The sequence below is a fragment of the Periplaneta americana genome, chromosome 16, assembly GCF_040183065.1.
Source record: "Periplaneta americana isolate PAMFEO1 chromosome 16, P.americana_PAMFEO1_priV1, whole genome shotgun sequence".
NCBI lineage: Eukaryota > Metazoa > Arthropoda > Insecta > Blattodea > Blattidae > Periplaneta > Periplaneta americana.
The window spans coordinates 152,312,451-152,335,716 of NC_091132.1; the positions used below are offsets into that span (position 1 = coordinate 152,312,451).

The following is a 23,266-nucleotide window of genomic DNA, read 5'->3' on the forward strand; positions in this document are numbered from 1 at the left end:
TTGACATTCCACTACGTCAAAAACTTAAAAATTCGTTTTTCTCGAAACTTTCTAAACTGGACCTTGATCGTTATTCCCGTGTACCTTCCATATGTATTCGCGATACGCGTTCTCCTCTTTTCTCACATCTCCATTCAATTTTTCTTCCAATTTCCCAGTGCTTCCTATAAAAGTAGCCTACTACTTATAAGCTTGTATTATGAATTTTGGTTTCCTCTTTTCGGATGACGTTAACCTTGGGCGATCCATAATTTATACACCTTACAATGTATAGAATGTATTTACAGTATATACTTTTTCAATTCAGGAAGTTTTATTCAATTTAAAGTGTTGTCGTTTTCATAGAAACTTAGCATTCCTTGATGCACTGTTGTGTTTAAAGTATTGTTTTTATAGAAACTTGGCATCTTTGATGCACCGTTGTGTTTAAAGTCTTGCTGTTTTCATAGAAACTTGGCATTCTTTGATGCACTGTTGTGGTAATTACATACTGTCCGGTATGAATTATAAAAATGAACCCAATAGCCTGGACATACTTTAAAATGTACCAATCGTCGCAGGCACGAATTGTTTTCTGGGACGAATTGTCGTAGTGACAATTGAACTGGGACGAATTGTCGCGACACCGCTGTCGTCAACAACAAAAATAACAAAGCGTTGCGGTTTGTGAAAATGTCCAATAAAGTTCGAGCCCTGCAAATAATGCACAATAAATATATTATATAGAATAAAAGGCATTTCCTCCTTACAAAAAGTAACAAAACTGAAAACAATAGGACACCGACATACTGAAGCGACGATCGGGATTTTATAAGTCTCTTGCAATTTTGTTTAAAAAATTTGTGGGTTTCGTTGTATGCCATAGTCACGGCACACTTGATCGTACGTTGTTCACCCAGTGGAATCGTGTATCCTACTTTGTTAGTGGATTTATTGGAAGAGGAACTCATTTTTATATTAATACATTCTAGAGGTAAGTCTATTTACTGAATATTGCTAGTTTTTGCCTTCGGTGAAATTATCGTTCCTGTCTTATTGGCTTATGCACTTACTCAATTAATTATATTACAATGTTAGGAGAAACGAGCGTTGAGGTAGTTGCATGATTTTGGAAGGAAAAATCGTCGAATTTGTAAGGTATTTCTTGCGGAGATGGATTAAAGAAGTTAAGGATTTCATAGGAAAATATTTAAAGAAAAGAAAATTGTTCGGAAATGTAGTAAATTACTTGTGAAATTAGGGATGCGTAGTAATGGAAGTGCTAATGTTGTGGTTTTTAGCGAAGGGAAGGAACGTAGGGACATGAAAGACGATACGATTGTAATGTGAAGAACGCAGAACCTGTATTAAATCAATAACCACTGCAATATAGTGAAGCACAACAAATAATGGAATAGATACACAATTTCTATATTGTAACTTCCTTTTTACGTTGGCCATTACGCTAGCCCATAGAACCCTACTGATATTACTAAACTAACGTCACGAGGCTTTGAAAATTCCGCAAAAATTCGTGTATGCGAGGCATAACAAAAGCCTAAACTAACCTAACCTAACCTGTCACAGATTCGTATATGCAAGGAATAGCCATAGCCTTAGTTTACACTGGCGTGACACTTTCGTAATGTCACCAAAGTTTTGTTGGTATTACAGAGGAGACTGCTGAAGGTGTGAAAGCGAAGTGAAAAGGAAACTACCTCAGCGCTCGTTTAACCGTCTACTGTCAGATTGAAGACAGGTTTGAACATCATAGTTGACACCAATAAGGCATAATGCATGAGGCAACTGAGCCAGGAGATAATTGGTGGCAGTTCCTTTTCCTCTCTATTGCATACATCGCTGCGTGAACATATTACACTAATCAGGCTGTGCTAAAATGTATTGTTCTTTCTCTGATACATATGTCTACACCTGTGGAGTAACGGTTAGCTCGTCTGGCCGCGGGTTCGATTCCCGATCGGGGCAAGTTAGCTGGTTGAGGTTTTTCCCGGGGTTTTCCCTCAATCCAATATGAGCAAATGCTGGGTAACTTTCGGTGCTGGACCCCGGACTCATTTCACCGGCATTATCACCTTCATCTCATTCAGACACTAAATAACGTAAGATGTTGATAAAGCGTCGTAAAATAACCTACTAAAAATACATAATAATATCGTCAATTGAAATGTAGGTCTACTGCCTGACAATAGATGTACATATCAGATAGAACTTCTATCAGACCTAATGCTGTGCTTAATATTGTGGCGCAATGTTAAAAAACCTGGCGCGCGTCCGGCAGAAGGGAGGGCGCGCGGGAACGCAGGCGCGAGGAGAGAAGAGAGAAAGCTGCGAGACAAGACACTGGCAGCTGTGCGGGGTGAGAGAGGAAGGAGGCCAACTGCGGCGGAAGTGGAGAAACGTCTCGAGACCGATTGAAGTAACGAAACATCCAGAACAGATGGTTCTGGAAAGCGACGCGAGCCGATCGTGAGGAAGCTATTCGATGCCGTACATTCTATAACTATCATTTAGTAATGAATAGAAGGGGCAAGAAAGCCACAGTCAGTTTTAGTTAGGTCAGCAAGTCGGTTTTGTGAAGCAGCAGCGAACGGGCAAGGAAGCCAGCCTTCGAGACCGGGGTTCGACGTGAGTAAACTCGAGCAACTGTGGCAGCGTCCAAGCGGAAGCAACGCGTCCGGGAGTCTTTGGTTCGACACGCACTGTACTTCAGTAACCGTGGCAGCGTCCAGGCGAAAGCAACGCATCCGGAAGTCTTGAGTTCGAAGCCCAGTGCACTGTCTCTGGAAGTCTTGGGTTCGATATACCGTGAACTTAAGTGAATGAGCTAGAAGAACTAGCCAAAGCAAACGAACTGTGAACTGAGAACTGACAGTTTTGTTTTGTAAATAGTGCTTTGTGAACATTAGTTGAGATTAGGAGTACATTGTTGTTCTCAATAATCCACGTGAATTGTCATTGTCGTCTGTGGAGTGCAATTACGAATACTGTGTTGCTATGTGGAGTGGAGTACCCATTGTTGATGGGAGTCTTTAAATTCAGAAATAGAAAGCCATTAATGTTGCGAATAAAAGTAACATGATTGTTGAAATAAAAGTCACAATACTTATAATTCACCACTTCAAGTACTATATCATTGTCCTAAAAATGTAAATAAGTAAATTTAATTGTATTTAACGTTATAAAGAAATGGGAGGAGAACCCCAATGACTGTTGCTGGTACCCCTGCCCAATATCCACTCCACCAGACACTCTACTGAACGCGTGGGTAGCTTAAGAAGGGTGCGTCAGCTACTATGGCTATTTGCGCCCTTATCTAAAATTATTAATATAACAAAGACATAATTAATATAATAATCAGAGTGCTAAAAGAACTAAAAAGCGTTGTCACGGTAAAACGAGGCACACAAATGCAGTACACATAAGGTGATTTCTACACAATCATAAAAGTGAGCAATTCTACGACCCTAGGTGGTATTCAAGACGAACAAATAAAACAATAAAACTAATGCCACCAGAGATAAATTGTGAATCATAATTTAAAAACAATAAAATTATATAAAATATTCGGATGTATAAAGTCCGAAAAGTCAACAATGTAAAATCAAATATAAAACAACAATTGTAATCTCCGGATGTAAAGGGTCCTGAGGATAAGTAAAACGGAGTGTAGGCTTTCACGGCCGGCGTCAATAGTAGAAAAGTTTTCCGGGCTATGAGGCCGTGGTCTGTTGGTTGTGAGACCAAACGTTTCGTTCACTGCTGCGGTGAACATCTTCCGCGTAGCACAATTAAACAACACAACCCGGACGCGGAGCGTGGAAAACAGCAAACCCGCCCGCGAAGCACATTCGAGCGCGGACCGAGGCGACAACAGCAAGCCCCCCCCCCCTCCCGCACTATATATACAACGATGCAGCCAGCGCAGACTGTAATCGGCACACGCAGTAGAACCACCCGCACCAGCAATAGACACCACTGAAGATGTTCACCGCAGCAGTGAACGAAACGTTTGGTCTCACAACCAACAGACCACGGCCTCATAGCCCGGAAAACTTTTCTACTATAAGTAAAACGGTTCAATAAAACACTAAGTCACCTTATCCAAACCTGTGTTGGATAAAAATCTCAGAACTGCATTTGTACAATTAAAATCATTTCCAAGAGCGACAAGTAGTGTGGGCCGAATTCCTTATTGCCTGCGGGCACAGTCATTTTTTCTGCAACACAATAAAAAATGTTCCACCGTAAGTGGAACACGGCACATATCACACTCCGGCTGAGGCTCGCCACGTAGGAGATGGCCATGTGTCAGATGACAGTGGCCAATCCTCAACCTGGTGAGTAAAACCTCCTCGTATCGTGACGCTCTTGTGGACGAATCCCATACTCGAACAGCGTCCTTTATATTTCGTAATTTGTTTCCCTCTTGTGCAGATCATTCTCCTTCCCATTGCCACCATATTTTATATTTCAAGTAGTTTCGAATGTCCTGCCACCTCTCGCGCCAATATACCAGAGAGCCACTCTGTGCACCAGCCCTAGCTGCAGCAGCCGCGGCTTCATTTCCTGGAATCCACACTACTCCAATATCATAATCAGAGCTAAGGAGAGTCTGAAACAGCTCCTGAGTTCTTAAGACAAGCGGACCATCACAGTTAAAAGTCTGCAAGGACTGGATAGCACTTAAAGAGTCGGAACAGATAAGGAATCTGCCCCGAGGTTGTCTAATTAAAAACAATAAAACTGTAAAAAGCATAGAGTTCAGCAGAAAAAACTCTACTATATTGGCTTAGTCTGTATTTAAATATCTCTCCATTTGTAACGAAGGAACAACCAACACAATCATTTATCCGGGATCCTTCAGTAAAAACTAATGAATAATTTGGATATTGGGATAAAAGTTCACTAAAACGAAGTCTATAAACAAAAGCTGGTGTAAAATTCTTAAAACATCGGCTCAGACTTACATCAAACATGGCACGTCGCATAATCCATGGTGGAGTGGTGGTGTACTCCAGTGTGCGAACTGATGGTAGATGTATATCCAGCTCAGAGAGCAGTTCAGGAAATCGCACACCTGCTGGACGAAGTCTCCGTGGATTTTCACTGAATCGGCCGTAAAGAGACGAATGATGGAAAGAGTCGTAAAAATTGTGCTCAGGCTGCGAGCGGAGATTAACAGCATATGAGCACAACAAGGCATTACGTCGCCGATACAGCGATGGTTCTCCTGCTTCACTCGCTATCCGACTGGTTCGGAAGGCAATTGTAGAGAGTCGTAACCCACGGTGATGGATAGTATCTATTAGACGTAATTTCGATTTCTTTGCTGAGCCATAAATAAAACAGCCATAATCCAGCTTTGATCGTATAAGAGCTCGGTAAAGGCTTAAAAGCACTGTACGGTCTGCACCCCAGCGAACTCTTGACAAAAGGCGTAAGATGTTTAAGGATTTCTCGCAACGCCTTCTCAAATCACGCATATGCGCCTCCAATGTAAATTTATAATCAAACATAAGGCCCAAAAATCTCGCAGTGTCTGTATATTGCAAATCCACTCCATTAAGTCGCAGTTCAGGATGTGGATGTAGTCCACGATGGTTATGTATGCATGTATTTATTCACACTGCAATGGGTATATACCCGGTGGCAGTGGTAACTAATTGCACTCAATAATGACAATAAACTTATTAATTAAAAATACAATTAATGATAATACTAATAATTAATACTAATAATAATAATAATAATAATAATAATAATAATAATAACAAGAATAATAGAAGTGGACACACAGCGTCTTCTGAGCGGAGAATTTAAAGCCATTGCGAACAGGCCATTCTGATAGCACGTTGATGACCAGGTGCAAATGTCGACCGATGGATGGATGATATCGGGAGCTGTAATATAAACTGAAGTCATCAACATACAGGAGAGAAGATACTCGGTTACCCACACAGTGGGCAATTCCATTGATCGCAATGCAGAAGAGAAGAACACTTAATAGAGACCCCTGCGGAACGCCGTTTGCTTGAAGATGTTCGTTAGAAAGTGGGGCGCCTACTCGAACTCGGAAATACCGCTCTGCCATGAACTTCGCAATAAACGTTGGCAGACTGCCACGAAGTCCGCAATCATGCAGGGTTTGCAGAATTCCATAACGCCACGTGGTATCGTAAGCCTTTTCTAGATCAGAGAAGACCGCCAAAAGATGTTCCTTCTTGAGGAAAGAATCTCTAATGGCGGTCTCTAGCCGAACAAGATGGTCTGCGGCGGATCTATGCTTACGAAAACCACATTGGATATAAGATAATCGGTTTTCCGATTCGAGTACCCACATCAGGGGTTTACTTATCATTCTTTCCATAACTTTGCATACGCAGCTGGTGAGAGAAATTGGTCTGTAGCTTCCAGACGAAGGAGCCTTTCCCGATTTCTGGACGGGGATTACAATGGCGGAACGCCAAGCAGATGGAAAGACCCCCTCAGTCCAGATTCTGTTGTACATCGCCAGATGAAAGGATTTTCCAGCTGGCGGAAGATAGCGAAGCATTCGGTTATGGATATTATCAGGATCAGGGGAGGTGTCAGGGGATGTGTCTAGTGCCGCCTCCAGCTCCTCGGATGTGAATGGTGTATTGTAATATTCTGTGTTATCTGATATAAAATTGAGGTTTCGTTTTTCCGCAGCATCTTTGATTTTCAGAAATTCCGGGTCATAATTATTTGAGCTGGTAATCTGTGCGAACGAGGTAGCGAATATTTCTGCAATTTCTATTGGACTCGTGGTCGTTACTCCATTGTTTAATATTCCCGGAATTACAGAACTACGTTTCCCCATTATTCGACGGACTTTGTCCCATACGATGTTAGATGGGACATTCCTTTTCATTGAATTAACGTAGTTTGCCCAGGACGTCTTCTTAGCATCGCACACAATGCGACGAGCTTTTTCTCGAAGGCGTTTAAACTGGACCAAATTTTCTTGTGTCGGATGGCGCTCAAATTGGCGTAAGGCACGTCTGCGGTCTCTGATTGCATCTCTGCAGGCATCCGACCACCAGGAGACAGAGAAGCGTTTTGGCCTGCAGGGCGACCGGGGGATAGATAATTCCGCTGACTTTACAACCACGTTTGAGAAATGGTCTACTACGGAGTCCACACTTTCATGTCTGTTATCATCGAATGATATGGACTCCAAAAATCCGACCCAGTCCGCCTTTTTATAACCCAGTTTGGAGATCGAGATTCCGCAGGACGTAAAGCGGATATACGCATTCGGATGGGGTAGTGGTCACTACCATGTAGGTCGTGAATCACAGACCATTCGAAATGCGTGGACAAAACTGGGCTACAAATGGAGGTATCTATCATGGAGTATGTACCGTAAGCTAAGGAGAGATGTGTTGCTTCCCCTGAATTCAGGGTAACAAGATTTAGACGAGTACATACTTCTGCTATTTTATTTCCTCTGTCGTCATCGGAATTTGAGCCCCAAGAGTGGTGGGATGCATTGAAATTCCCCACTAAGAGATATGGTGGAGGTGCCTCTGAAAGAATATGTTGAATTTCAAGCACTGTAAAAGGTGTATCTGGGGGCATATAAGCAGAGACTACGGAAAACTGTGTGGAAGATAAAGTTACTCTGGCAGCTATGCATTGATGAGGACTGTTAATATTGGGGACAGAGGAAAAGATACTTTGACGGAGAAGGAGGGCACAACCTCCATTAGCACGAATTCCGGCAAGATGGTCATACCGGTAAACACCGAGATTTTACAGGGAATGTTCAGGTCGGAGGACATAAAATAGCAGGGTTCTCATGATAGATCAATTTTTGTAGTTCTGTGTATCTGCTGCGTACACCGTTCACGTTCCATTGTATAATATTAGTCATCACGAGGAGTTAAAACATGATGGTGGCTTTACGGGGGATTTTCTCTTTTGTTCCTTCCTATGACTCTGAACCTTCGACTGTGACAGCTTAGGTTTCGACGGTGGCGACTCACTTGCAGTACATCGCGATCCTGACCGTGATCTTGATCGAGTACGGGATCGAGAACGAGTTCTCGATTTCTCTTCCGTACCAGGAATGCGATTTGGTTTTTCCTCTGGTGAACAAATTTTCTGTGACATCGCAGCACCTGTGTTTTTACGTGTGTATGGCCTGATATCGAGGCCATAGCTGTCATTTGTCTCGTCGGTCTGGGTACCAGAGTCCAGATATGTCTGGGTTGCGATTTCAACTCGCTTCCCAGGGATGATTCAAGAGGTGGCGTCTGAGTCGATACATCGATTCCCTCCGTTGCTTTTTGTAAACTGCAGCATACGATTTTTCTGTTTCTTTCTTTTCTGATTCAAAATATCGCTTACGTGCCTCAAAGAATGTAACATTGTTCCTGACTCGGAGTTCTTGTTTTGCCTTCTCTACCTGGTACTTCGGGCAGTCCTTGGAATTTTCGGCATGGTCCGTTTCAAAATTCACACAGTGCGCGATGTTGGGACATGGGAATCCCCATGGTCACCACGGCCGCACTTTGCACAGGTGATTTCAGTCGTGCAACGTTTCTGCGTTTTTCCGAAGCGTTGGCACCTAAAGCAGCGCATTGGGTTCGGCACATACGCACGTACAGGGACACGCTCATATCCGACATATATGTACTCAGGTAGGAGGGATTTCTCGAAAGTCAAGAAAACGGTGCGCAATGGATAAGTAAGTCCGTCCGTCCCGCTTACAGAATAAACAGTAGGCTTTGGACACGGACTGGTCTTTGAGTTCTAGCTGTATTTCCTCGTCACTCATTCCATCCAGAGCATCCGTATGAACCCATCCCCGCGTGGTGTTAAGCGAGGAGTGCCGTTCTGCCTTTATAAGATATGACCCCAGCAACTTCGCCTTCAGCAACGTCTCACTTTGTTTGGCGGACAAAGTCTCGACGAGAAGGCTACCGTTGCGGAGGCTAGTGGCATTCTTGACTTTCCCCACGAGTCCATCGAGTGCACGTCTGATGTAAAACGGGCTGATGTTCTCAATGTTTTTTTTTCAGTTCCTGTCAATGTAATACAAATAAACTTTGGAGGCGGCATATAAACTATCACACTATCGGGTACCAGATCCATAGATGTGTTCCTCATAAGACCACCAGTCACTGTACCTTTTTTGGTTCTTCTGTTCTTTTCCTTTTAATGGAGGGAGAAGGAGCGCGCTAAGAGGCCATTTTGAAACTGCCCCCCTTACGGAACCGTCGGCGTCAGCCTGCCACCGGGGGGGCATAAGAAAAAGACACCTAAAAAGTCTCGGTCTGTGCCGGCCGTGGGGACTCCCCCCCCCCCACAGCCCGATCCCAGCTACCCATTTCACGCAATTTACCTTACAAACTGGACATTACACACCTAACGGCAAGTCCTACACCAGAGGCGTGTCTCAGCTTTATGCCCTTCCCACGGAAATAACAGCCCGTGGCTCCCACTCTACACTGAACACAACCGCCAGACTACTCGGCTAACTCCGACCCACCTCCCAAAGCCGGAGCAATCCGAGATCGCATGCAGCTTCAGGGGACTTGTGGTTGATTACACTGCGACATCCATACGTAAGCGGTAACACGTCGGAGCGATATATCCGCCCCGGCGAGCAGAGTCGGTCACGGGGTCGTTTAAGTCGCTTCGGGCCCCCATTGGGGCTCTACGTGTGTGTACTTGACGTCTGGTCCGGGCTCCGCACCTTGACTTGCATATAGGGGCAGTATGAAGGGTCCACTATTGCTTTGTTGCTGGGCGCCCTGTCGGGCCACACAAGTCGGAAGTCGCGCTCGAAACCGTGGGACAGGACCACGGAGATAGGAAAGATCCCCGCTGGTGAGACGGGAGTTATAAACCTAAGAAACGTAACCTAATAATAGATATAAGAACTAGAAGGGGAAGAAGAATGAAACCTTATCTGGCATTCTTAAAAAATCCCGACATGGTAACGGACGTGGCAAAAACTAACAGCGGGGTTGGAGAGGTGAAAATGGCTGTGATGATGTGGTGGGCGTTCCGCATGCAATGGTGACCGGTGAGGAGAAATACAGCGATGAAAAAGATGAGAGAACGAAAAGGGCTGGGAGGTGATAAATCGTTTAATGTTCGAAAAGAAAAGTACGAGAGGCACCATTGCATCCCCCGGTCACCAACTTGGCGGTACCTACTTCGACCGGCTGAACGCGTTGGGAATTGCGAGTGTAGAGTAGGGACATGTAGCGGACAAAAATTAAATTTCTCTCTCTCTCTCTCTCTCTCCATTTGTCCGTCCGTCCCGCTCCCCCTCTCTCTATATCTTGGTTATGCCTTAATTTTACGTGTGTTTTACAAAGTACTGATGTGTTCAATGCGTATTACTAGTCTTTATTTTATTTATGCCAAGAAATGTAACGAATTCAGGACTGTTAGCCTGATATCACATTTGGCGTAGATTCTCTTGCAAATAATGAATCGATGTTTATAATATAAGATGAAAGGACAGTTGGAAGAAGAGCTGTTTGGCTTCAGGAAGGGGAAAGTTAGGAGAGATGCAATTCGACTGCTATGAGCAATCGGCGAAAGATATCTAGAGAAGAATGAAGAAGAAGTGTATTTAGAATTTGTGAACCTAAGAAAAGCTTTTGACAGAGTGGATTGAAACACACTCATGGGATCCTAAAGAAAATTGGTGTGGACTGAAAAGAGAGAAGGCCGTTCAGTAATGTCCATATGAAAAGAGTCAAAGTCATGCTAGGAGAAATGTCAGAAGGAAATGAAATAAGGAGAGGAGTAAGTCAACGATGGCTTTCATCACCAACCCTGTTCAACATCTACTTGGTGGATTTAGTGAAGAACTGTTTTCAGAACATGGTAGGAGTGACAGTAAGAGGAAAAAAGTAAAATACTTAAGATTTGCTGATGATATGGCGTTGTTAGCAAAGGAGGAGATGATACAAAGGGATATCCTAGTGGAGTTAATGACAACTGTGAGCAGTATGGGATGAAGATAAATTCTAATAAGACGAAGATCATAGCAAGAAAAATAAAGAACGTAAACTTGTGATTTCTAAATAAGGCAGTAGCTTCAAATACTTGCGGTGTACTGAAAGCAGTAACATGAGCTGATGCAAGGAAGTCAAAAGAAGGATAGCAATGGCCAAGGAAGTTAATAATGGAAAAAGGAACATATTTTACGGATCTCTGGAAAAAGAACAGACCAGTGAAGTGCTTTGTGTGAAGTGTGGCATTGTCTGGGAGATACATGGACATTACGACGAAGTGAAGAGAAGCGAATAGAAGAATTTGAAATGTGGATATGGAGAAGAATGGAAACGTGTGAAGAGGTCACACAGAGTAAGAAATGAAGCTGTTCGGAAAGAGTGGATGAGGATAGAATGGGAACTGAAAGTGATTAGGAAGAAGAAAAGGAATTGGTTGGGATACTGGCTGAAAAGAGACTGCCTACTGAAAGATGCATTGGAGGGAATGATGAACGGGAGAAAGATTCAGGGCAGAAGAAAATATCAGATGATAGACGGCATTAAGATATATAGATCATATGTGTAGAGAAAGAGGAAGGCAGAATATAGGAAATAGTAGTGAAAACTGGTTTTGCAGTGAAAGACCTGCCTTTGGGCAGAACACTAGGACTGAATGAATGAATTGTATTTAATGATATTCTCGAGAGAGTGGCCGGTAGGTGGGCGTGAACGGGGAACCGGTAGCAGTGGTGGCGAGAGTGGGGGTAAGACGCGCTAGAGGAAGTAGCACCAGCATCAACTATCGCGTATATACACTGGCGTTCAAAGATATCAGACCTACGATTTTATGATCGTGTAAGCGAACTATCCAACCATAGGATTTAAGAAACAAAGATATAAAAATTGACTGATTTTGAATTACACAACTTTTAACAACCAGTTCCGAAGATAACCGAAAATAGGTCGAAACATGTTAACAAGGTACGTTAAAAATTTAACACAAGAAAGTTTTTATCATACATATTCCGAAGAATATTTAAACTACGCATATGACGGATTGCTTCAAACGCTAATGATTTTCACTTTTATACTCTTAATGATAGCGCCAATGATATAGTACATGAAAACTAATATAACGCACGTTTTCTGGCGCCGTACGTTTGTCCCGCCGAACAAGAGAATATCGTACCGCGCACAGTTGGCATTGTATTGGCAGTTTGTCGTTAGCAGACAATATTTGCTTTACTCCGCACTCATTCCTCACCTATACAACTACTTCCTGCTTAGTCGCTTTAAAATATGGAAATTAGTGTAGGTACGCAGATGGATCGAAAACGAGTTTTCATAAGGTCGAGGATGAGTGACGAGTTAGGTTTGGTTTATTTTGGATACGCTTGTTGATAGAAAGCAAGTTTTCGTAAGGTCTAGGATCAGTGACAGGTTAGGTTTGGCTTATTCAGGATGGTGGTAATATGTCTCGCAGTATTGCATACACGAATTTTTTTAGATGTTGGTTGATAGCCTATTGTAAATAAAGTATGTTACCTTTTCCAATAATTTCAGTACTTTTAAAATTTACATTTTTTTAAGTTATAGATTTTAAGAACTTTGCACTCAAATCTCCATATACAATCAGAGATTTATTTTGTTTTAGTATACTTACCAAATTTCAAGTTTGTATATAAAGGTTTTTATACAGACATCAGTAACCTATATGTAGGCGTACATGTTATCAGTATTCTCTAGCTGTCTGTAATTTTTCTTTGTAAGCGATACATTCTTCTAAAAAGATAGCTGATCCACCATTTTTACTATTTTTGCTATAGAATATAGGCCTACTGCAGAGTTTAAAGTTTTGTATTGTGTAATAATAATAATTTCTTTTTCTTTCAATAAATGTTCAGTTAAGCACTGGATGTTCACATGTTTTAAGTTACTACTTAGGGCGATTTCAAGTTCAAGCTTTTTATTTGTTACCCTACAGATTTTTGTCTAATAATAATAGTTATATATGGTACTTGTGAGGTTAAGGCCGGGTGAACACAGAATCACACGCGACGCAACGTGACGCCTTGGGACAGTTTCACCAAATACTTTACTCTAATAATACTGGCCAGCTGTATACTAGCAGCATTGACGCGAGGTGTTGTTGCGGAGCTGACATCTAGCGGACCACAATTACAGATATTAACATAGCGAGAATCGGATTATTGTTAAAAACGTGACGTACTAATGCGGAATAATATATGAGACAATTACGAAATGTTGAATAGTATTTCATATAACATTATTATTTTGTATCAAAACTGCATATTATGAGAAATACTGCATACTTTGTATAATTACTTTCCGTAGTTAATTGTTGCATTTTTTTTATTAGCTTCAGTGAGACAGAATTAATTCTGACATTAAGACTGAATTTACAATAACGCTTTATATGCGCATTGCTGACAACTGCAAAGATAAATTTGATAGTAATATCTTTGTAATAATTATTAGTAAAGGCATGTGGACAACAATAAAACTTAATTTGATAACACCTTAAAATTTCCAATACATTTTAACTTGTATTCATTTATTAGGCCTAATTAAAGAAGCTAATTTTTATTGTTCTATCAACACAAAGACGAAGGCGTTAGGCCTACTAAAGAATGTTGTTGAATCACGTTTTATGATCCCTCGGAAATCGAAAGTACGACTTGAAGCAGTTAGTAATGCTGTAATTGTAGCAGTTATTATAAACAGCACATATACACTCTAACATTTCAACACAGCACTAATTAATAAAGAATATTTACTACCCCAGCAACAATCTACATTATAGTACATTACAGCTTGCTTCGCGGGTTTCAGCACTGCTAGCTATCCGGTATTATTATAGTAAGATATTTGGTAGTAGTAGATAGAGAAAGGAGAAGGAGATTGAGTGTACGGAGATATAAGAAATTGTAATAAAGAAGTAGAGGTAGTGACATCTAGTTACTAATATATATACTCTTTGAGTAATAGCTGAATGGAAAAGTAGTATATGTGCGGTCCCAGGTACTAGGAAATTACTAATGAACTGTGAGGTAAAGTTTATTTCACTGGTGGAATAAAGTAATGTTGAATAAAAACCTACTTTACAAATGCAAAAGTATTTAGTAAATGCATGTTTTTTGTTATGGTCATGGATAAAAATAATTTTTATAAAATGGGGTATTACCACAAGTCCTACCATTAGGACATTTTTCTTCTTCTGTTGTTGCTTCCATATCCATGTGGGATTGTCTTCTTTTCTGAATGTGTTTTTCAGTCTTATTTTCTGTGTGCCACTTTGATACAAAAATATTGGAAGTGACTTAGAAATTGAAATGTCCGTCTCAGTCTTGTGGAAGGTTCACTATATTCATCTTCCTTCTGAAAAGATTAGGTAACATTCTTCTTCCTGGGTTGTACATCATTTGTTGAAATGTGCCTTGGTCTTTGCAGTTGAGAACGAAGAGAATAACCTTCTATCCTTTATCACTCCTGCTATTATTCACGAAATTTTAGTTATTCCATGTTGCTTCGTATGCTGTCCATGACGCTTGAAAAATTCTCTACCGAGTTTTACGCTCAATATTGTTAACCCTCAACTGGTATCTATGGGTCAATATAGACCAATATGGATTTTATTTTTTTATTTTTCAGTAGTATGCACATACTTACCGGATCATGACTCAAGGTATTCTTAATCCATATGCAGTTGTATATAAATGTACAATTGAGATTGATTATGTCTGTGACAGCATTGTTATGATAATATATGGATCATTTTAGATCCATAGATACCTTAAGTGTAACATTTTAGTGTGAGTTTAGACTAAGTATCTATGGGTCAATGAAGACCCATATGAATGTAGCTTTTACCAATAGTGAGTGCTCAGTATTCCACTTATTGGATGTTTTATTCTGTATACAACCATTCACTATTTAGTCGTACGTAAGTAGTGTATATCTACTGTAGATGCAGTTGAATGACTCAGTTGGTCGATTGTTGTGATATAGTCTTTGTCAGTTTATACAGATGATTTTATGGGTACTGTTTTCAATTTATGGCTTACAAACATGAATGTTCCTGCAGTAATAAAAGCAAATTCGATAGTGGATAAGTGATATAAAATTGTATACAGGGTGTTTCATAATCCCTATTACAAACATCTAGGGGTTGTAGTGGAGACTAAGTAGATAAAGGTTTGATTAGGAACCCATGTCCGGAAATGTATCGTTTCGATGTAAAATAAGTTTGAAGATCGAATCGATTTCACATCTCCCACTTCACTAGAAACAACGAAATCTTGCCAGTGTGCACTACAAGAATGGTTCCACGTACCGCCTAACGGGTCCCAGGTACTTGACCTCCTGCAAGAGGTATTGGTAAAGTTATGTGAAGATTTGCCACTGGCACTACATCAGCAAATGTGGTTCCAACATGGTGGCGCACCTGCGGACTTTTCACTTGTCGTCCGCGAACATTTCCACCAAACATTCGGGGAAAGGTGGTGAATAGGTCGATGTGATCCAACTCCTTGGCCACCACGGTCGCCAGATTTAACTCTCGAGTTTTTCCTTTGGGATCACATTAAGAACCTTGCTTATGAGACTTCTATAGAGTCAGAGGAAGATCTTCATTGTCTCTAGTGAAGTGGGAGATGTGAAATCGATTCGATATTCAAACTTATTTTGCATCGAAACGATACATTTCGGACATGGGTTCCCAATCAAAACTGTGTCTACTTAGTCCCCTCTACAACTCCTAGAAGTTTGTAATGGAAATTATGAAACACCTTGTATGTTGACCATAGTGATAAGGAAATTGAAGTTTGTAAATACGATAGAAATTCCGAAATGGAAGTATCGGAGGACGAGGTGTGTAGAAATAATGACATAAATGCTCAGTCACAACTTACAGCTGTGAACAACTCCGTTGACAACAATAACATAAGCTATGTAAATAGCAATAATTCTGCTCAAAATGAAGACAGTAATGGAATTATAGAAGTAAGAAATAATAAAGAAAGGAATACAATTTCAGATGATGAACAAAAGAGATTTATTTACGCCAAAAATTGACAAAAATTCTAATGTTTCTTCTGCTTCATCAAAAACACAAAGTCATAACATTGTTATATACGAGTATTTACCTCTAGCCTAAGAGTTGCAGCATGTGATCACAGTCTACTATATACAGTCGCGAAGCTTGAGGTGTTTTTTTTTTTTTTTTTTTGCAAATCTCGTGATAAAGCGCTCCAAGCGGTTAGCAACTAGAAACAATAGACTGTCCATGGTCGACTTTGGACTGTGTCGTATTTCTATCGAGTGCTAGCTCGTTGCGTATTTCACATTGATGCTTGTGAAATGTTCGTTATTGGTTATACTGAAAATGTTAATGGCTAAAATATAATAATTGGAATAATAATATGGGACAAGGATGAGACGTTTGTAGTGCTATAAATTGTAGCAACAGTAAGAGAAAGAGGCCAGAGTTATCCTTTTTCCGATTTCCGAAAGATTCAGAAAGGTTCCTGGGTTTCCACAAGAATGCTGTGCAGAAACAAAACTGTTAATTTGAAGTTCTTTGTGGCTGTTAGAATACATTATATCCTTAAATTTCACAATGAAATGTTTCAGTCTAACCGAAAGGACATTAGATACCGGTCAAAGTTCTGTCACTTAGGCTGCTAAATTTCCAGAGAAATAAGGGTTAGGTCTACTTTTTTTTTCAGAGGATATATTTTTAATTGTAGCTATTAATTTTGTTATTATTTTTATGTGTTATTTTACTAAAGACGTAGAAAAATTAAGTTTGTTTTAATGAACTTTACTGATCACGTTTTATTTTCAATTCTGGTGGGATTATTATTGCTTAGACCTAATTTTTTCTTCAAAGGATATGTTTTTAATTATAGCTGTTAATTTTGTTGTTATTTTTATTTGTTGCTTTAACTAGAGACGTAGAAAAAGTCTGTTACAATAAAATTTATTGGTCACGTTTTATTTCCAATTCTGGTGTGATTATTATTGCTTAACCTCATCCCATTTTGTTAACTACGTAAGCCTACACTACAAGTACCGGTACACGTAAGTTACTCCATTAATTCATATTTTCATTATTATTGTTGTAAAGAGAAGTGCAAATTAATATTTATTGGTTTCAATTCATGGTGAATTATCGCTATAATTTGAATGAGTGAAGCTATTATAGTAAATTTCAGTTCGTTTAGCACAAACAAAAATTATATTAACTTATTTCTTGCAGGTATCTTCGAGTTTATGGTGGAATTTAATATACTTCATTATAATAATAAATTAACTTTATGCATTTAATATTTCAATAATGGAAGGAAGGTGTTAATTTTTCCAAAAGAACACGACAACGAAAGTGTAACATATTTTGTCGGCTGCTAGGAGAGAGATCTGCGATGATAAGCCGATAGTAGCGATCCTAGTGGTGGGCAACTACCCCTGTTTGCATTTTTACTACATATTGAGCTTCGCGACTGTATATAGTAGACTGTGATGTGATGTACTGTACAACCTGACACACCAAATGAGTCATGATCATTATTCATAGATGAACAAATGATAAGTAAACTTGTACAGTACACTAATATGAAAATAACAGAACTCAGTTACAAATTCGGTACCACAGCTAATTTGTAAAAGACAGATGAAATAGAAATGCAAGCGTTGACCGCGTTGCTAATTCTGTCCGAAGTTTTCAAGCCAGTTCACGAAGATGTAAAATCACTTTAGGTAACTGATTGTACCGGGTGTGACATATTCAGGTTCACAGTGCCATTGAAACGATTTATTTTCTTGACAAATAATTTACCATATGATTACTGTGAAACAAGAATAGAAAGCAAGAAAAATGTTGACAATTTATCGGGAATTTCAGAGATATTTCAAGACTTTTTCGCAATGTGCAAATCCAAATCTTGTTGTTCCGAATATGTCACTACAGATGTAATGCTAGTTGGATTCAGGGGAAGGTATACATTACAACAAGTGCCAGGAAAGTAAGTACCGTAGTCAGGGTTTCATATTACAGCACAATTTATTACGTTCTTTGTAGTGCCTGTCAGAATTTTTGTTTTTTCTAAATATATGCTACATGTTTGTTTCAGGCAATAACCACATATCATGTGAGTCAGTAACTTCAGGAAAAAAGATATTTTGTAAAAATGTGGATATGATTGATCATACTTGAATGTATATATGTATTCAGTTTTGTTTGATGAGACATTACAAAAGGAAATACCTCAATAATCACATCCCTTGTTAAATAAATTTTAATTTATAATAATGTCAGACTTTACATACCAAATAATGATTGTAATGAAAAAGAACATAACTTCTTTTATTACAGTGCCTTAGGGACTACATATAAAGTTGTGGGTCAAAATTGACCCACAGATACCATTAACGTACATTTAAAATGCAATATCAGTTGAGGGTTAAGTTGCTAAATATCTTCATTGTCATCTTTAGTTTCTTGTTGAATGATTTTACTTTAGAGTGTTCGATCAGATCTTGTCTCGTACACTGAAGAACACAACATTGGTATTATTTTGTTTCACGAAATCGATGAGTTGAATTGAACTTTCGCTGTAGTTATCTTTCACTACTTTGTGTGCTCCTCCTCACATTACAACGGTGTCTTTCATGGTTAAATTCTTTTTGCAAATCTGGCTTTTCGATGAAGCTGATTTGAATAATTTCTAGGAGAAAATTGTTGGGGCTGGGTATCGAACCCGGGACCTTTGGCTAAGCATGCCACAATTCACGTCACATAGAGTTTGTGTGCATTCAGTGTTGCGTCTCTGGCGGCCTGTCAGCCCATTTGAGGTATATGGATATAAAGGGATAAATTGAGCTGGTGTCTGCTGTAGTTCCTGGGTAGCTCAGTCGGTAGAGGATTGGCGCGCTCAGCCAAAGGTTTCGGGTTTGATATTCGGCCTCGTAACAATTTTTTCCCTTGAATTTATTTAAATTCTTTTTGTTTCACTAGTTTTATTTTTTTGTGATATTCTTTAATCCAGCTCCATGCTTTACGGATCCAATAAATTCATGACGTGTTGTATTGAATTTTTTTCTGAAGTTCTGAAGCAATATCTCGTTCATGATTATATCCTATTAATATCAGCTTGCGGACATTCTGTTTTTTTAAGGTTTGAATTGAAATGGCTGGTTCATCCGAGGTCGCTTTTCATATACAGTTTTTTTATTGCTTACATTTTGGAGAACCTAAAATCTGTTTGAAATGTTTACATTTTCAACTCAGTGAAAAACTGCTTCAGGTTTACACGTTTCATTCGTCTGTAGCCATAGGCTATTTATGTTAACTATAGTGATGAGTAACTCTAATAGCCATGAAAACTGCATCAGAACCTATATTACGATAATTTTGACCATTTCTCTAATTCTATCTCTTATCTTACCCTGATTAGTATTTCTAACAAATCTGTACAACATTACGCCGGATTTTACAAATTTCTGTAATATTTTTTTAGATATTTAGGAATAGAAATACACTCCTCAACCAGAATCCTAGTGGCTCATACTATTCATGGTATTTGCAAACATATACGAAGTTTGCTAATCGTAGAAATATGATTTAATTCTATCATGTTACAAATTTCAGTAAATGATAGCCTAAGCATAGTATTGCCATTTCGTAGGATTCCAATAACCCATAAAATAAAAGAGAACAGCTCCAGTGAGCCACTGTAATGTGTACGTAAATCGTTTTACCACAGATTTAGCCCACGATAAAGGACTAATTTTTACTTCGTCTGGGTAATTTCTTACGGACTGTCGATATTCCATATACAGCACATAAGTAGTTTCTTCACTAATTTACCTTGACTGGAAGTACTACTTGTCCCTGTTTAACGCATTGACTTTAATGCTGTTTTTTTAACTTAATTTTGCCCCAGTGGGGATTTTGGGGCATCAGTCCAAGCCCCGACAGAGAAAATTACATTCTAAATACTAGACTGAGATAATTATAGGCCTAGCTACAACGCGAAGTATTTTCTACTAGAGGTGAGGTGTGAAAGCATTTTCCCGTCATAGGTTCAAACTATGGGTGGTCCTTAAAAATCGCTGTGATAGATAATGACGATTTTATCACTGATTTTTTATGTTCGGATGATTCTTGGCGATTGCGAAAGTTTCCCATGACGAGACGACAGATGTTTGTTTATCGCTCTTCTGCAAATTGACATACCGGTGCCATAAGTATACATATCAACAATACTGATTAGTCGGCGATAAACAAATATGTGGTGTTACCGTGATGTGTGGGAGTATATATTCGTCCAAGATTTATCAATGATTAATTGAATCATTCGTGAATGAATATAGGGAGTGTAATATTAATGTACCTTTATAGCATGAGTTGCCAACATTATCCTTTAGACTGGACTGGGTAATTGATTTTAGATTCCAGTTACGTTGTTTTTGAAGTTCAAAAAAAAAATATTCTCACAATTATCTAGAGCTGTCACATGTGGTCATGTCATATATGTATAAATCGTCAACATCCCTATCGTGACATAACGGGCGAAGATAGCGATTTTTCGGAGCTGTGATTTTCGAACTAGTCACAGTCTTAACCACCGACAAACCTAGCATATCGACAGAATCACAGGTCTTCAAATCACACTTCACCATTATTTTCCACTGTCCTTGCTTGTTTCAGGAAATGGTCTTTAATCCGGCACCGTCTTTTCTTGTGTGTTTGAAGTTCCGAGCGAATGGCATGTGTGTGTGTGTGGGGGGGGGGAGAGGGACGCTAGCCCCTCCAAACAAACACAAAATTACATTCCGAATTAGGATCAGATATAGCTAACACGAAGCATCTTCCACTCACCTTTGTTGTTTCAGGAAGTAGCCTTTAACCTGGCACCATCAATTGATGTGTAAAACTACTTAATATATTAAATGAAATATTTTGAAGTGAGTATACCAGATCTCTTCGTAGCGCAGTGGTATAGCGTCTAAGGTCCTTGGATAGAATTCCGGCAACTGCAAATTAGGAAAGTTATGATAAAACACAGAGGTCTACATGCCAAATGATTCACTACAAGCTAGCGCGGTACGACAGTTCAATGGGAGCAAAAATGACTTCACGTGCTTTCAGTTGTGCAGAGTACATTGACCTTCGTGTTACCACGTGACAGCTCTGTGAGAAAAAAATTATTCCAGACCAGACCCCCTTGGCACAGTGAGCATTTATGTGTTAGACACATTTGCGGTTGTGAAATAGAATTTGTAAGATTAATAATAGTGCAATTTATATAACTGGAACCAGAAGAATATAAACTTCAATAAGGAATTTTATGGTAGAGACATGTGAAAAAAGTGGTTGTGAGAAAGCAAGAAGTCGAATTACTAGAAAATTTCCAAGCATTCCTGTTCTATATGGAACCACAATATTGTTGTTTAGTCAACTGTCCGAAGATAGGTCTGAACCTCCTATGTGATACCAATAAGGCACCACTTAGAACGGGAGATAATGGGATAGGTGGCCAGTTCCTTTTCCTCTCCATTGCATACATCGCCGATTAGCTACATATTACACTAATCAGGCATCAGATGCATAAAAACAATTGTTCTTCCTCTGACACATATCGTCAAGTGAGACGTATTGCTGATAATAGATGCACAAATCAACCAGAACCTCAGTTAGAGGTTACCACAATATTAAACCTCTTTAAAGGTTCAGGAAACGGACTAGGTATTAAACAAAATGATAAATAAGGAACTCTATTATTCTTACAGAGGAAAAAGCCGATAAACAGGAGAAAGGTTGGAAACGTACACCACAGAAATATTTCCGTCGACTTTCACAATAAACAGCAGTGTAGAGCAGTCTCGTGCAGGATGTGGGGATTTTTGTGCTCCAGTTATCTATTATTTTCAGTAAAAGCATGGAATATAAATGAAATCATGCTTCATCAGTGAAAAATAATAGTTCTGGATTCACTGTGCCATCGGCGACATTTTACATAACCCAATTATAAAAGTTCACATGATCAACTTTTATATCCCTCTGTCGTAGAAGTGTGCCGCCTGGGATCGGAACCAGTGTGTGATAGCCGTCTGCACTTTTCTGTTATCCCACTATATGGCAGATGTGCAGATGTCTCATTTTCAGTGGGGAATATGTTTAGAAATTAGCTCAACAATTGCTGTATCCGGTCCAATAAATCTTTCCATGAAATTTTGCTTTCTTTCTGTAAACGTGTCCAGGCAAACTTACTTACTGGACAGCCGTCGTAATTGCGCTCGAGTGGCCAAAATTTGTAGAAGCACTTTTTTTGACATTATTAATATAATGGAAGAAAACAAAAATAACTTTTTTTACCTGCCCCCATGAGAATGTTTGGTTGTAAGTTAAGGCAAGATTATCTAATCGTTTGTAGGCTACAAGGGATAAAATTCACCTCAACAAATCCTCTGACCTTGTTACTTAATTAGGGCCCAAGCCAAACTAACAAGTATCTGTACAAGGGATAACTTTCGCCTCAACAATCCCGCTAACATTGTCACTGAACTGGGTACTATGTCAAGCCAATGTAACCTAATCGCTTGTACAAGGCACAGCTATCACCTCAACAAATCCTCGACTTTTTCACTGAACTAGGTACTAAGTCTAGCTAACGTAATAGTTTGTATAAAGGAAATTGTTATGTGCAATAACGACTCTTAAGTCGTTACATGGATTGTAGACTTGAGTGTATATCATAAGCGCAAATCTGATCATTTTGCAATGTTTCGAAATTGCACATTTTAAATTAATTAAATGCGGGCTTTTAACTGTAGATTTTAATTGCCACATTTCCGTAACAAGAGGTAACTTTAGTCACCGATCTCAACTTAGCCAAGACTGGCATAGGAAATTTTCTGAATTAGGACTATCTCATTTATGAAGATAGTGACACAAACAGTAAGTTTGTGAAGCAATTTTTTTGACTTAATCTCTTGAATTGAAAATACATTTTCTGAATTAAATTCTTGAAACGAAGTGTATTTCCTGAATTAATGTTAAACGCCACAGTTGATCACACCATGAGTCTTGTCGATTACATTCGAAGTAGCTATATGTAAAAGGACGAACTATTTCGCGTATGTTATGGACAGATACATCACTTGTTTTACCACGTACTATAAACAGAGTCGTCCACGCCTGTGGAGTAACGGTTAGCGCGTCCGGCCGCGAAACCAGGTGACGGGTTCGATTCCCGGTCGCT

At 39.5% G+C, this 23,266-nt stretch overlaps 1 protein-coding gene across 3 annotated transcripts in view; it reads left to right on the plus strand.

Annotated features, from left to right (window-relative positions):
- Window positions 1-634: 634 nt before the first annotated feature.
- LOC138691357 (zinc finger protein 235-like) overlaps window positions 635-23,266 on the plus strand; it is a 38,275-nt gene continuing 15,643 nt past the window's right edge. The window contains exon 1 of one of the 3 annotated variants that reach the window (XM_069813260.1): window positions 635-973. The gene's annotated coding sequence lies outside the window, so the exon portion shown is untranslated. The remainder of the gene's footprint in view (window positions 974-23,266) is intronic. The other 2 variants (XM_069813261.1, XM_069813263.1) reach the window with 2 other exon arrangements.